This window comes from Stegodyphus dumicola, chromosome 1 (genome assembly GCF_044657685.1).
Source record: "Stegodyphus dumicola isolate Sdum_Otavi_A_Nest chromosome 1, ASM4465768v1".
NCBI lineage: Eukaryota > Metazoa > Arthropoda > Arachnida > Araneae > Eresidae > Stegodyphus > Stegodyphus dumicola.
The window spans coordinates 155,203,785-155,218,203 of record NC_140768.1 but is presented as its reverse complement, the minus strand read 5'-3'; positions in this window follow the sequence as shown (position 1 = coordinate 155,218,203).

The following is a 14,419-nucleotide window of genomic DNA, read 5'->3' as shown; positions in this document are numbered from 1 at the left end:
TTATTTGGACTGAGTATACGTACTAGTTTGAATGGAGCCCCTTCCCAGCTGGCCAAATAAGTGGCTAAACATAGATGTGTTTACGTGAATCGAGAACATGTCCACAAATCTCATCAAATTAAATCCACCCGTTTTGAATGAGCCGTACAGTTTTTTTCGACATTTCCCTAGCTTCTCGTGCTTTTGAAAAAGTCACAATTTTATTCAGTTTCTAACGAACTTTAAATAAACCATTATTTACGCCTGGACATTTTAGTCAGTCGTAAATAATTGCTAATAACCTGCAGCCCCACGAATAATATTCTTACAAAATTCGCATATATATGTAAATAATTTTAGCTAAATTATATGCGAAATTCCAGTATTTTTTGTATAATGTAACATGAAAGGCTTGAAAGAGACGAATCTCTGCCGGAAAAATAAGGTTACAGGGTCAAGTTACAGGGTTATTTAACAATGAGGTAAATGGCTATCTCGCCAATTTGGCGAGATATCACCGAAACTAATTTTTGTTGCCAGATTTGGTAAGCATCTTCGAAAGTCGCCAACTTGGCGACCATTTGGCGATATTTTTGTCCAATCCCTATATAATTATATTTGGTACTGCAATTGATCCTTGTATGTAACTGTAGCCGGGCCTTATATGTAACTTTATATGCCTTTCAGTAATTTCGAGAAATTGAAGGTACTAGATATTTCTCGGCAGCCGGCTGAAAAATATGTAAGCCTGGAGAGAGTATCAGTTTCTCAGTTGTTAGTTCAGAGATGACTTTAGACTACATATTAGTGAGAGCTTCGCCTTTTAGATGCGCTTTGCATTGCGTTGTGTTTAACATTCTTAGTAGTTTGAAGTGTAATTACTGATTGTGCTCTGTGATTCTGAGAAGAACTGTACTAGTGCTTTTGTGCAAAGTTCCAGAACTGTAAAGTATTTCTCCGGAGAAATAAATTTTATCAAGGTGTCGTTGGTTTTGTGTGCATTCAATAGATTACGAACCCGTACGCACGCAACAGTATGATAACTATGGAGTTTAACTGTAAAATTATCACTGATGTCTACAATCTCCTAGAATTAGAAAAACATATGTGGTAGTTGAATGCATAGAGCAAAATAATGTTCTTATTTCTGATAAAAAGATGTAACATTTTCTGAAATAAGAGAGTGGATTCTCAAGAATATGTACAATATTGAATTCAATTTTTTCCAGAAATCGAATAGCTACAGCTATAAGGTATTTCTCCCGCCTTCTTAGCATGCCTCCATACAGTAGTGGTCAGCACACGCGGCGCGTATTCGAGAGGTTCGTGGTTCGAGTCCCGGCGAGGGCATTGCTCATTTTTCATCTCTCCTGCTTCGAAATAACCTAATGATTCTACAGTCGCGCCCAAACTAAAAGGTGGTGAATGATGATTCTTCACCACCAAGATTTGGCGATTGCGTTCCCTAATTCCCTGTTGCCCTTTAAAAGGCATGTTAGATATTTCTCTCGCCTTCATAGCAATGCTTCGTGGTGTAGTGGTCAGCACGCTCGGTGCGTATTTGAGAGGTCAGTGGTTCAAATCCCGGTGAGGGCATTGCTCATTTTTCACGTCTCTTAGGGTGAAAAAAACCTAATGTCTCTACACAGCAATTGCTGAAAGAATATTATCTGTTAAGCACAGTATAAGAAGAAACATAGGCTACGCATTGGGGAGAGCTATATTAACCATTAAGCAAAATAAGCATGAGCTTAGGGAACCTAGGAAAAGGGGCACCTCAGAAAGATCCTAGGGACTCAGAATGGGGCAACACGAAAATTTCCCATTGCCTATTTTACCATGGAAAATATGGTGCAGGAACACCAAAACCAAAAGACAAGGAATGTGAAAAGTAGGCATAAATTCATGTGGGGCCAGCAAAATCTTATGAGTGCTTAGGGCCTCTAAAATCTTAATCCCGCCCTGCTTAGGGCCTCTAAAAGTCTTAATCCTTAGCATTTCAGTGGAATCTAAGCTTAACTCTCCTACAGAACAGCGTCATGGAGTGTGAGAAGTTTTCTGTACGTCTTATTTTAAGATAAGGTGTAGAAAGACTGAAATGCTGTGATGAGATAATTTAATTAGAGAAACACAGTTCCCCTCTGAATGTTCCCAAATATTTATAAGAGCTCTGTTATTATAAAAATTATAACATTTATTTAATGTCATTAAACTGTTTCTATCATCTATCGTTGTCATGCCCTTATGAAAAGCTTTTATAGAGGCTGAGGTCTATAGAAATTCTGTGAAACTTTAAAATTAATCCTCTGCAAAAATCTTCTCCATAAAAAATTATAACGCTTTCACAGAATAGAAACTATAGAAATGTTGCTTTGCAAAATCATATAGAATTTTATAAAGCCATTTTCATTCTACAGCCATTCTACAGCCATTTTCATTCTACTTCTTTTCATTCATTTTTCATTCTACAGAAATCTGAACAATTTTGAAACGTTGATGGAAAAACATTTTTTTTATTTTCCGATTTATAATAAGATATAGCACAGTTTAAATGAGCTCATTTTATAAATCATTTTTGAATCGAAATTATTGCCTTTTCCCTCTTGCTTGACGCTTTTTAGCTTTGCACAATTTTTTGCAAAATAAAATTAAATCTTGTAAAAACGTAAAATCAGTTTAAATTATATAAGTATTTAAAGACTAAATTTACGCTCTCAATTATAAAATTTTAATTCTTGAAATGATGGCTTTTAATTATGTATGAGCTCCAGATAAGATAAATGGTTTCTTAATTTTAATTAAACTTTTCTATCACTGTTATTTAAGATGTATTCATCTTTATGTAAATATTTTTTAAATCAAAGCCATATTGAACATTTTTGTTACAAAAGAAAATCTCACCTGCTCCGAAAGTTTTTAATCTCCCCATTTATTTCAAAGATACTTTAAAAATTTAGGTTAAACATTGTACACAGTCTCACTTGTTTTGGTAACATACACTAAGTGAAGTCTCCTATGTAGACGTTAACGACTTATCGCTATGTCTAGATAAGCAAACAGAAACGTATTAAGGTTGTAAAAGACCCTTTTATTAAAAGCTCCAATAAATTGAACAGAAGGCTGTCCCGGTGCTTACAAATCAGCCAGCATTTAAGGAGTGAATTAAAAAAAAGTAGAATTTTAATTTGAAACTAATTTAAAATTTTATATAGCTAGAGGCTACGCAGAGATGTTTAAACGATGTTAAAGGTTGGCTTTTAACCTACACCAGCGCGACAACACTACCTGCAAAAATAAGCAACGCCGCAGACAGAAATGTTTATCATACAGTACAACTAGTGACGTGGTCTTCAATAGATGGAACACGCTCTGACTTAAAGAGCCTCAAACCTTTAACAAATACACGCATTTTTTAAATACATGCGAGCTAAATTTGCATTCTGGCAGGAAAACGGGAAGAGAGAAGTGACAGTATAGATCCGTAGCATAAAATAATTGGTTAATTAATATAAATACCTTACAATTCCATTCAAAAATGAAAATTTAATTCATTATTTTTAATACTCTCAAAAATTTTAGTTTATGATGGTTTTAAATTCTCAAAAGCTTCTACATAAATAGAATCTTTCAAAAGTTAAAGCCAGGAAATTCAGAAATGTTCAGAATTCGTTAGAATTATGGCTGTTTTCTACAAATAGATCTGATATTTTTAGTAGAGTTCTATCAATTGATTCTATAGACATTATATAAGATTCTATACTTTAGAAATTTATACTTTAAGAAACTTCGCATATTTTACAGGATATTTGCATAAACATGCATTGAATATTCAAACATATCGCTGTAGAAGCTATACCCACAATTTTATGGAATTCTTTTCAAGATTTTTGTGAGATTTAGTTTATAGAAAATCGGCCGTATTTTTAAATGATTCTAACATTAAAAATTCTTAAAAATTCCAATGTCAAACGTTTGACATTGGAATTTTTATAGAATTCTATAAGCCATTTTCATAAGGCTAGCCTTCATCCCGTTTGTGCAGTTGCAGTATAATGTTTTTGAATCACTTAAATTTAGTCATCATGAAAATGTTCTATGACACGTGGAAGAGTTTAAAGCAAAATATATTGAGGAAGTAATTCCTACTTTAAAACATAAGAAAAAGACTGGATAAAATAAACGGCTTCCTCTGCAAGCGATCGTTAGGGAGCATTGTAATTTTTTTCTTCAGTATTTTCCTTCAATACGATGTAACACATCAGCTTCTTAGTAAAATATAGATTTTATTCTCAGTTCAAGGAGACTGATTACTTAAAATATAATTCTATCCGTTACAGCATCACATTCCAGCTCACTGTTACAATTTTTTTCTTGATAAATTTTCACTCATCTACAAAATGCTAATCGACCAGAATAACTTTTTCAAACATTTTTTTGACGTTTCTCAGCAACGGTTACACGATAAAAAATATGGCGTTGCCACTCCATTGTCAAGAACAATAAATATATATATTTGTTAAATAAGAAAATATTACAGCATGCACCAGAAATCAATGAACTCCATTTAAATCAACGTAGTTAATCTATCTGGTCAGTGTGTGATGAAAGAGGAAAGACGCATATGCTCCGGACCTCCTCTTTCAGGGGAGCATCTAAATCTTTCTACACTACTTAAATCATGTAAAATAATTTACATACATCCTGGTCTGATGGCAAGGCATTTGCTCCTGGTCTACTCAGATAGACGTTAATGGCTATACTTTCCAATAAAGGGAGCTTATAACGGTCGTTGTTCTTGACTACTATATTTTCTTGGCTAGGTTTAGTACCTGAGACCTCAATTTTGCACCAAGCAATTATCTCAAAGCAACTAACCCGTGAAATTAATGCGTTCAGAAACTTTGAAACTAAGCTGTGAAAATAAGGTGTTCAAAAGGGTGAAATATATAATTTTTTGTTTAAATATCTTTACATGAAAATATGTTGAATTATTAAGTTAATTCATGAAATATTTTATACAATTGGCATCGGTGCTACTGCAGAGTGTTCTTGTGTGTTTCGGAATCATAAACTGGTAGACCCTACTGAAAGACTATGTAACGAATTCTCGCTAGGTTTTGAAAGAACAGATGACTGTAGAAGGTTATAATAAACTTTATACTTTAACTAAGCAAAAACGCACTCACAATTTAACCACTACTTGTGGCTAAAGAACTTGAACAGAAAACAGGATGTACAATCACAATAAGGTAAAGATTGGCTACACGACTGGCTCCTTCTTTATCTAAACTGCTAAATCAGCTGCACACAGCAAAGTCGAGCCTATAATATCAATATCATCTAAAGAAAGTGGTTAGCACCAAATATTCATTTACAGACCTACTTCAAACAAGCGGCATAAATTCGGAACTAACTCTCCCATCGCAAACTCTTAAAACTGCTGCTTAAGTACAGTTTCCAAATCACTTAGATTTGCGTATATGTGATTAAATTTACATTATGGCAGGAAAACGAAATCGGAAGGGAAAAGAAATTTTTTAAAATAAAAATAATTGGTTAGAATAAAATAAGTTCTTTACACTACATACTAGGTTGAAAACAAATTACGCGCAGAGCACCTCTGTAAAATTTAGTCTGGGTCTGTAGTTTTGCAAATCGGTTACTGGTCAGTGATCGGTATCACAGTGCTGTGATCTCGACCACATTTCACCACATTCTTTGAAATTTTATGTTTTGAAAAGAAATTAAAAAAAAAAAAAATAGCAGAAGGTAAAACTTATTCCAGTTATTTTCGCTTGTGTGGAAAGAAAAATTATACATGTTTCAGCGAAGTGGAATGTTATGAAATTTCCAAATGATTAACCACTTGCTAATTACGAAACAGATTTTTTGGGGCCTTATGTTCTTTCTGAAAAAAAATATAGTTATTTATTTATTAGCATTCATTAAATTAAAAAATATTTCTTTTATTTACTTTTATTATCTGCCGTGATTTTGAATTTAATCCAACCCAACTGCGCACTAATTGTTTTTGCTTGTTTAAGTATTCAAAAAATCCTTCCCCCCCACACACCTAGCTCCCTTTCAGTGAAAGTCACGGTACATCGTTGTTGTCACAGAAAATAAATCAGCTGTATTTTTCTGTGCATTTTGTCTTCACGCAATGAAGCAAACGCTGGCAAAAGTATTACAGAGCATTTAAATTATACGCAGCAGTAAGAGTTGGCTGGCACGATATTTTTGATTTGCTTTGTAACCAGCATGGCTTTGATTTTGAGACTGACCAACGAATGTTCTTGACTTTTGTTGGAACATCTGTCAATTTTGTTTCAGAGTTATGCCAGAATGTAACTGCCTCGTTGTTTGAAATTATTAGTTTACAGAAAAATTTCTTTCTTTCTAATAAATAAACGTTATGACGTATTAAAGTTTAAAGTCAGTCATATCTAATAGTTCAATTACTGAATAAGTTATTTGATTAACTTCATCTGGAAAAAGTCATCTGCTATAAATTAAAATAAAGATATGCTTGCTGTTAAAAGTGAAAAGTCCTGAGTCGTCATTTTTCTCCGTGTTTCAATCACCCCAGCTTCGTTAACCATCTGCCAGAACGTGTAATGGAATAGCCTCACCATTCGCCCACGATGTGTTGGAATAACTGAAAACATTACATATATATATATATATATATATATACCCTCTTACCCTGCTCTCTGAGCTTTCTTTTTTATTCTTATATGCTGGTAAATTGGGCAATTGTTTCTTTAAAAGTGTTTGAATTTTGTTCTGATTAAGGTTTTTATGCCTTTAGTTAATCTGTACGCAATACGTATGGAATTAGCAGCAGAAATTATCAACAATTTAAAAGTTAAGGTGGCGCTAGGCCTAACGATGCTACCGTTTGCTTACATTTGAAACTCTTAGTAGAATAGTGAGTTAAGTCAATTGGTACACCAATTTCACTGTCTTTTTTGCCCAGTGGGTCCAAATGCTGACTTTCAGTTTTGTGCACGGAAAACTTTTATCTTCTTGCACGTTGGTCGAATGGCTTGCTTTTGCGTAGGAACTCCAATTTTAATTATAAAAATTGTTCTTTTAACTGCATGTGGTGTTTTAGATTTTTCTACATTTAAAAAAAAATTTTTAGGATTTTTTATGTGTTTTTACCTTGCCGCGAAGTGAGTACTGAACTGATTGAATGATAAATATATCTGTAATGGAGTTCCAGGAAATAAGTTTAAATGAAGTGCAGCAGAAAATATGTATAATTTAAAAGGCTGAACAAAGAATTAAGTGGTGTCCATATCAGATATTTTCTTCGAGAACTCCATCACCGAATGCTGCGAGAATTTTCGATATTCACTAACTTTATAAGCTGAAAAATCTTTCCAACGTTACGAAAATCATCTGACAGTTACCAGTGATCTTCGCATACATTTTTTTCTTGGGAAGGACAATGAAATGCCTCTATGATTTTTTTAAAGAGGCTGATAATGTTTTATCGATATTCTTATAGAACTTTATGGGTAATACTTGCAGAAATGCTTCGCTATAAAACTTTGCATAAAATTTATAACACCTTGAGAGAATATAATTTTACAGAATTGTTCCTTTACAAAAACATATACAGATTTTATACAGCCTTTATAGAATGATATTCCATAAAAATCTGGAAAACATTTCAAACTGCAATTAAAGAAAATTTTAATTTTTTGATGGGATATACAAGCACAAAAATAAAGATTTTTTATTCATAAGTGTTGAATTCATTTTAAATAGAAATATTTAATTCCTTTTCTCTCATGTTTCTAGCTTCTAAATTTATGTGACGTTTTATGCAATTTTTATATACAATTACTTATACAATACAAAATTAAATTTTGTAAAGGCGTTAAGAAAATTTAAATTATAAAACTATTTAAAAATTAAATTTATACTGTTAGTTATAATTTCAATTCCATGAATTAATAATTTTGATTAATTCATATTTAGTACTAAAGCAATTTGAATTTAAATATTGAAATTTCTCATTAGAAAAATTCATATTGGCTCAGAAAATTTTTATCACCCTCCAAGATACAGATTATTTCAAAATTTAGATCAAAATATACTGTTCGGGAATGAAAATTTAATTCATTTTTACTTCCTTGTACAAAGTAAAGGAAGTACTGTAATCACGAAAAATTTAGGATTATAATTCAGCGGAAATCCATTTTGACTACTTTTTTTCGGTGACATCTGTACGTACTTACCTACGTATGTATCTCGCATTATTCAAAAACGATTAGCCGTAAAACGTCGAAATTTTGCTTATGAGACTACCATAACATATAGTTGTGCGCCTCCTTTTTTTATTGCAATCACTGGTACCAAAAGTGCATATATATATATACACTGACTACCAATAAGTATTTGGACACCTGTGATAGAAAAGAAAAACTAACTTTATTCAAAATCAATACTTGGTAAAGCCTCCACGAGAGGAAATTACAGCGTGGACCCTCCGGGGCATACTTTTCACAAGTCTTTGTATGACAACTAGTGGTATTTTCTTCCACTCGGCTTGGAGAAGACATAGAAGTTCCTTCACCGATTTTGCACGGGTAGTGCACCCCTGAATTCGGTGATGCAACTCATCTCAGAGGTTCTCGATAGAGTTCAGGTCTGGACTCTGGGCAGGCCAGTCCATTCGATGAACTCCATTGGCACCATACCAAGCCTTGGTTAACGTCGAAACATGACAACTGGCATTGTCGTCCTGAAAGTAACCGGGGTCCAACCCGTAAAACTGCCACAACGTAGGAAGCACATTGTGATCCAAAATAGTGCAGTAGGCATCGGAGTTGAGGTTACCATGAATGAGGACCAAGGGTTCCAGCCCATACCAGGAGAAACACCTCCAGACCATAATTCCACCTCCGATGAACTTGACTGTTGGCACAATGCATTCTGGCAGGAGACCTTCTCCAGGTAGACGCCAGACCCAGACCCTGCCATCCGAACGGTAAAGGTTGAACCTTGATTCGTCACTCCAAAGAACCCGTGTACACTGATCTACGGTCCAATTTCGATGTGCTTTGCACCACATTAACCGAGCAGCGCGGTTGGACGCTTATGGGCAGCAGCACGACCATGAAAACCAAACAGATGTGCTTCCTTACGGATGGTATTCATTGAAACAATACTCCCGGATGCCTGTTGAAACTCCTCTCTGATGAGGGCCATCGGCTGGGTGCGGTTCTTCTGAATTTCTCTGGACAGCACTCGTCGGTCTCTATCTCCCAGTTTCGTTGGTCTGCCGACTCTGTGCACATTCCGACAATCACCGCTCACCTTCCACTTCTTAATCACATAGGCCACTGTCGATTTTGGGTACTTCAGATGGCTAGATATGTCCCTTAAGGATCGGCCCCATTTGTGATACCCGATAAATATACCTTTCTCGAAATCAGAGAGCTCCGAACTGCTAGGCATCTTGCATGCAACTAAAGCCGATGCTGTTTCCTACACGATATATACCAGCGGAGTCGGTGACGTACCTTAAGACCGCAGATATCGTCATTTGCATAGGTGTCCAAATACTTATTTGTAGACAGTGTATATAATGAATAGGAATAGGAACTGAATAGGAATAATAATAATGAAATAATAATAATGAATAGGAAGTTGGAGGTGAAGACAGATTAAATCTTCATTTTTTATTTTAGCAAACATGTTGCGGCTACAAATACGTTGGCACCTTAATTGTTCCTATTCCAAAAAGTATACATTTTAGATAAATTAGCAATAAGAAATAAGGAGCAGACAGACTGCAGTCAAGCTAGGCGGAAGTGTAGAAAGCAAGTGCATTATGTTCAGGGGGATATCTTAATTCAGACTGATTAGTTTTGGTTCTCAGTGTGTTTTGATTGGATAGTTAATATTGCTGTAAAATTACTATTGGCTGTTTGAGTCGTAGTTCCATTTACATCATCAGAATTACGGAAGAATCATATGACATACATTAGTATCGAAATGATGAAGCGCAAAAAGAGGTTATTAATTTTAGAATACAGAAGGGAACTTAATTTACATTGCTAATTTAATCTTTTACATATTCTTTATTTTTCTTACACACACACACACATATATATATATATATATATATATATCCACCCTCACTAAATGGCTTAAATGACCTTATCTGGCCTATATTTTCGAAATCTTTGGTCGTAATCATATATTTCCATTTACAGAAGCGTTTTAAGTGCTGAAAATATTCTTGCTTTGGCAACGTTAAATTAAAAACAAAAAAAGAATTTTAATTAATAAAAACTTAACTTTTAATGTGGTTTCCCGGTTCCTATACTTAAATTTGGGAAAGTTTTATACTCGTTATGAAAAGTGAAATTATATGAAGTTAGACTACTGAAGGACAAAAATTGACCGAAATAATTTAAGCTCAAAATCTGCAATTTGCGACGTCGTTTTGAGCTTGTCTTGAGGGAACGGCCAAATAATTTAGAATAATTCGAGGAAATAAGTTTAAATGAAGTGCAATAAAAATATTTATATTTTAGTAGGTCGTACAAGAAAGTCCTGTGGCGTTCAGACCAGATTTTTATTTTTGGAATCCAATGATTTTACAAAATGCCTTAGTACTGCTGTTTACTATTCACACCCATCTCAGTGATGCATATGTACATTTTTGGAACGGCAAAAAGGAAAATAAATATTCCACCTAGAAAATTACAAATACGCTGTTTTTTACCCGAAGGTTAAGGAAAAGTAACGATGATAATAAAGTAAATAAATGTAACTTGTTTCCCCCTCTCTGTAACCTTGGGACTTCAAATTACGGTTTGGAGAATGAATTTCCTTGTTCTTTCATTGACAGAAAGAGCAGGCAAAAACGACGATCCTCTCTGCTTCTTTAACCACTGACGCTATCAATAAAGAAATAAGGTTTCATCTCTCCCTCTCTCTCGCTCTGTCTATATACCTATATATAGAGAGAGATAGATAGATAGATAGATAGATAGATAGATAGATAGATAGACAGATAGACAGAGATATATATAGAGACAGAGAGAGAGAGAGAGTTATAGATAAAATTCGTAAGGAAATACAAGGAGAAAAACCTTAAAATTTAGGAATTTCAAAATTTATTTTAAAAGGACTTAAAATGAAAAATCTTGCGCTACCGCTTCTTAGATTAAAAACTTAATTTAATAGAGAATATATAAATGAAAAATTTGCATATTTATTTATAAAATATATATTTTTAAGAATAGCACTGTCACCTGTAAAGTGCTCAAGGCTGTTGCCGACGACAGGCGTAAACTTGAGCTCCTTGCCACGAGGAATTTCGTGGGCTTGGACTGACTATAGATTAGACGGGTGAGCGTTAACAACAACAACAGCAACCTACTTTAACCTACCTACATAACTTACTATAACACAGCTCATCACTGCTTAGTCGTAAATAAAAGATTGTTTTCCCTCATAAAATCCTCCATGAAAGTCAAGTTTGTCTGCTTAGCTTTATCTGAGCATATAATTGTGTCAGTTTGACTCTTAATCTAGACAATAAATCAAAATTTTCGTTTCCTTTTTCGATTTTTTTTTTTTTTAGTTATCCATATCACTGTTGTTTTTGTTCCCACATTCGTATAATGATTGCGACAATTTTATGAAGAGCCACTACCTTCTGAAACATTTTCTTCTCTAACGGTTATTTTTTCACTTAGCTGTTGAGAATTTTACGTCGAAACCGTTTTGCAGTTTGGAAATACGCAGCATTTTCATAACGGTAAAATGTTGATAATCAAATATCATTTGATCGCGTTTTATTAAATAACACTTTCGGTAAAACGACAGCATTTTGCATAAGATAAAAAGATACATTCGTATGATTTCGTGTACATTCAGTACTAAATTTTATCAACTCCAAAAAGCGATCTAATCATTTATGATATTATTTGCTAATTATTTTCATATCCCGCAAGAAAATATAGTAATAGTTCTTTCTAGACGAGAAATCTGGGCAGTAAAACGAATAGTTTATATTTAGGGAAACGCACCTTGCCCTCATATTTCCATGTATAAAATGCCCACACTTTACATTTACGCAATTAAACGAATTTTGATAGAAATATTTAAATGACACGTCAATTTAGAATGGGATTACACGATTTGAATTCTTTCAAAAATCTAATTTATTGAAAATAGATCATGAAGTAATGGTATTTGTGAAATGTTACAGTAGTTTTAAAATAAAGTATTTTAAACCAGGGGGTCATAGGTAAAATTAAAAATTATCTAAAATTTCTGTGTTTTTACTAGCAGTGTAAGATATTTATTTAAGTATTTATTAAATGCTAAAGGCAATTATTTGTAAATTAGATGACACTAATTTTTTAAAAAGTGTTTCATTTCTTCCGTGCAAACTACATTTTCTTTGTAGAAGAAATCTGTTTCACAAGTTTGGGTTCGCATGCACAAAACTTTCGGTCGATAGCTTTTCAGTATTTGCTAGTCTTGGTAGGAAAATCGCCCTCAGGTCAGCAGGTAATACTGGATTTTAGGGCTACAGAAAAATAGATGCATGCATATTGCAATTTCATGAGCTTAAATCTCTGCTCATATTAGTTATTAAACTATTATTCAAAGCGTTTTGATTCTCAAGCAAATACTTAAGAAATTGAACAGCAGAACTGAGCAAGCGAACCCAACTACGTCATCAGTCTCTTCTTTCGGTTTCAGCCGCGAGAAGCTGATGAACTAGCCCTTTAGGACTGAGCCGAATTTGAGAAGGAAAATGCGAGACAAAAAAAAATCGTTTGAAACGATTTCGGATCCATCAAGAGTAAACAGAATTTTCCGTATGTGACGATTTGGGAAACCATCTTTCAATACAGAATAATACGTGCTTAACACTGAGAGGGTTAAATGGCAGAGTTTTCTGATTAAGTTTTAATCATAAATGTCTTACTCTTTGTCGAGTGGCAACGCATGTCTTTAAATTGCTTAGTTTTTCAATCAAAAATTCATTAAATTGGTAACAAATATGAAATAAATCTAAAATTCAAAATTCAGGTTCAGAGACACATGGACTACATGTACTCAAAATTTGGTGGCCCTGGATGCTACCGTTTTTCTATAATGCGAGGAACGAAATACGTATAGACATTCTTGTTATTTAATAACTGGCATTTAAAACAACAGTGTTAAATCTATTGACAATGTTAGAAACTTTAACAATTTAAAATTTCTTTCATCCTATGCGCATTATTCTTCATTAATTTCCGTTTCCTGTTGGAATTTTGTTTTTTTGCTTATTGAATTTTATTTCAGCAAGTTATATATATGAATTTTTAATTTAAAAAGAACATTGAAAAACGAAAACATTCACTTTGAATCTTATCATAAAAACTATCTTTATTTCTGAGAACTTAGATAAATATTGGTAATGATAATTGTAACAAACTTCTCTAACAAACTTCCTAACTCGAACAAGACCATCATAATATTACATTCATTAAAGTGATCACTAATGTCTAATTTTAGTATCAAATAAAAATATTTCAGGTACTGTGCAGATTAAGAAATGGTCAAGATATAACGTAAGGGAGTTTATAAAGGTTTCGCAATGTGTCAAATGCCTTGGGTATAACCACCCAGCAAAATATTGCAAGGAAGATAAAGTCTGTGCCGGATGCGGCTCCACACACCACGAGAAGACCAACTGTGACCAAAAAGCAGTCAGCTGTGTCAACTGCACAAAGGTGAATAAACGATATAATACAGGCCTCGATGCCCAACATGATAGCCGAGATAAGAAATGCCCATGCTACCTAAAAGAGCTCGAAAGATTAAAACAACGAACAAATTATGGATAGTATCCAAATAATCCAGATTAATCTTAAGCACTCCAGGAGTGCAACAGAAAACTTAAAGATAAATTTTGAACAAAACGACAAACTCAAAGTAGCATGTATCCAGGAACCGTACACAGTACAGAACAAACTGTACGGATTCCCCACAAAATATAGGAAGTTCTACTCTCGAACAGACGCAATAACTGCAGTGATTATAGCGGACTCAAATCTCCCAGTTCTGGAACTTTTCAGCTCTCCGGAGATTATAGCGCTTGCAATAGGCAGTGACTCAAGATTTATACTAATCACGGTATACTGTCCTCCATCGCGAGATATTGCACCAATCCTGACAACCCTAGAAAGGTTTATGCAGGACAATAAAAACATGACTACAATAATTACCGGAGATTTCAATGCCAAAAGTTCCCTATGGGGCTCACATAATACGGACACACGAGGCCTCAAAGTATGCGAATTCATTGCCAGCACTGGACTATCGATAGTCAATGAAATAGGGGATACGCCAACCTTCGCAGGAGTAAGTGGTAACAGCTGGATTGACCTCACACTTATCATAAGCA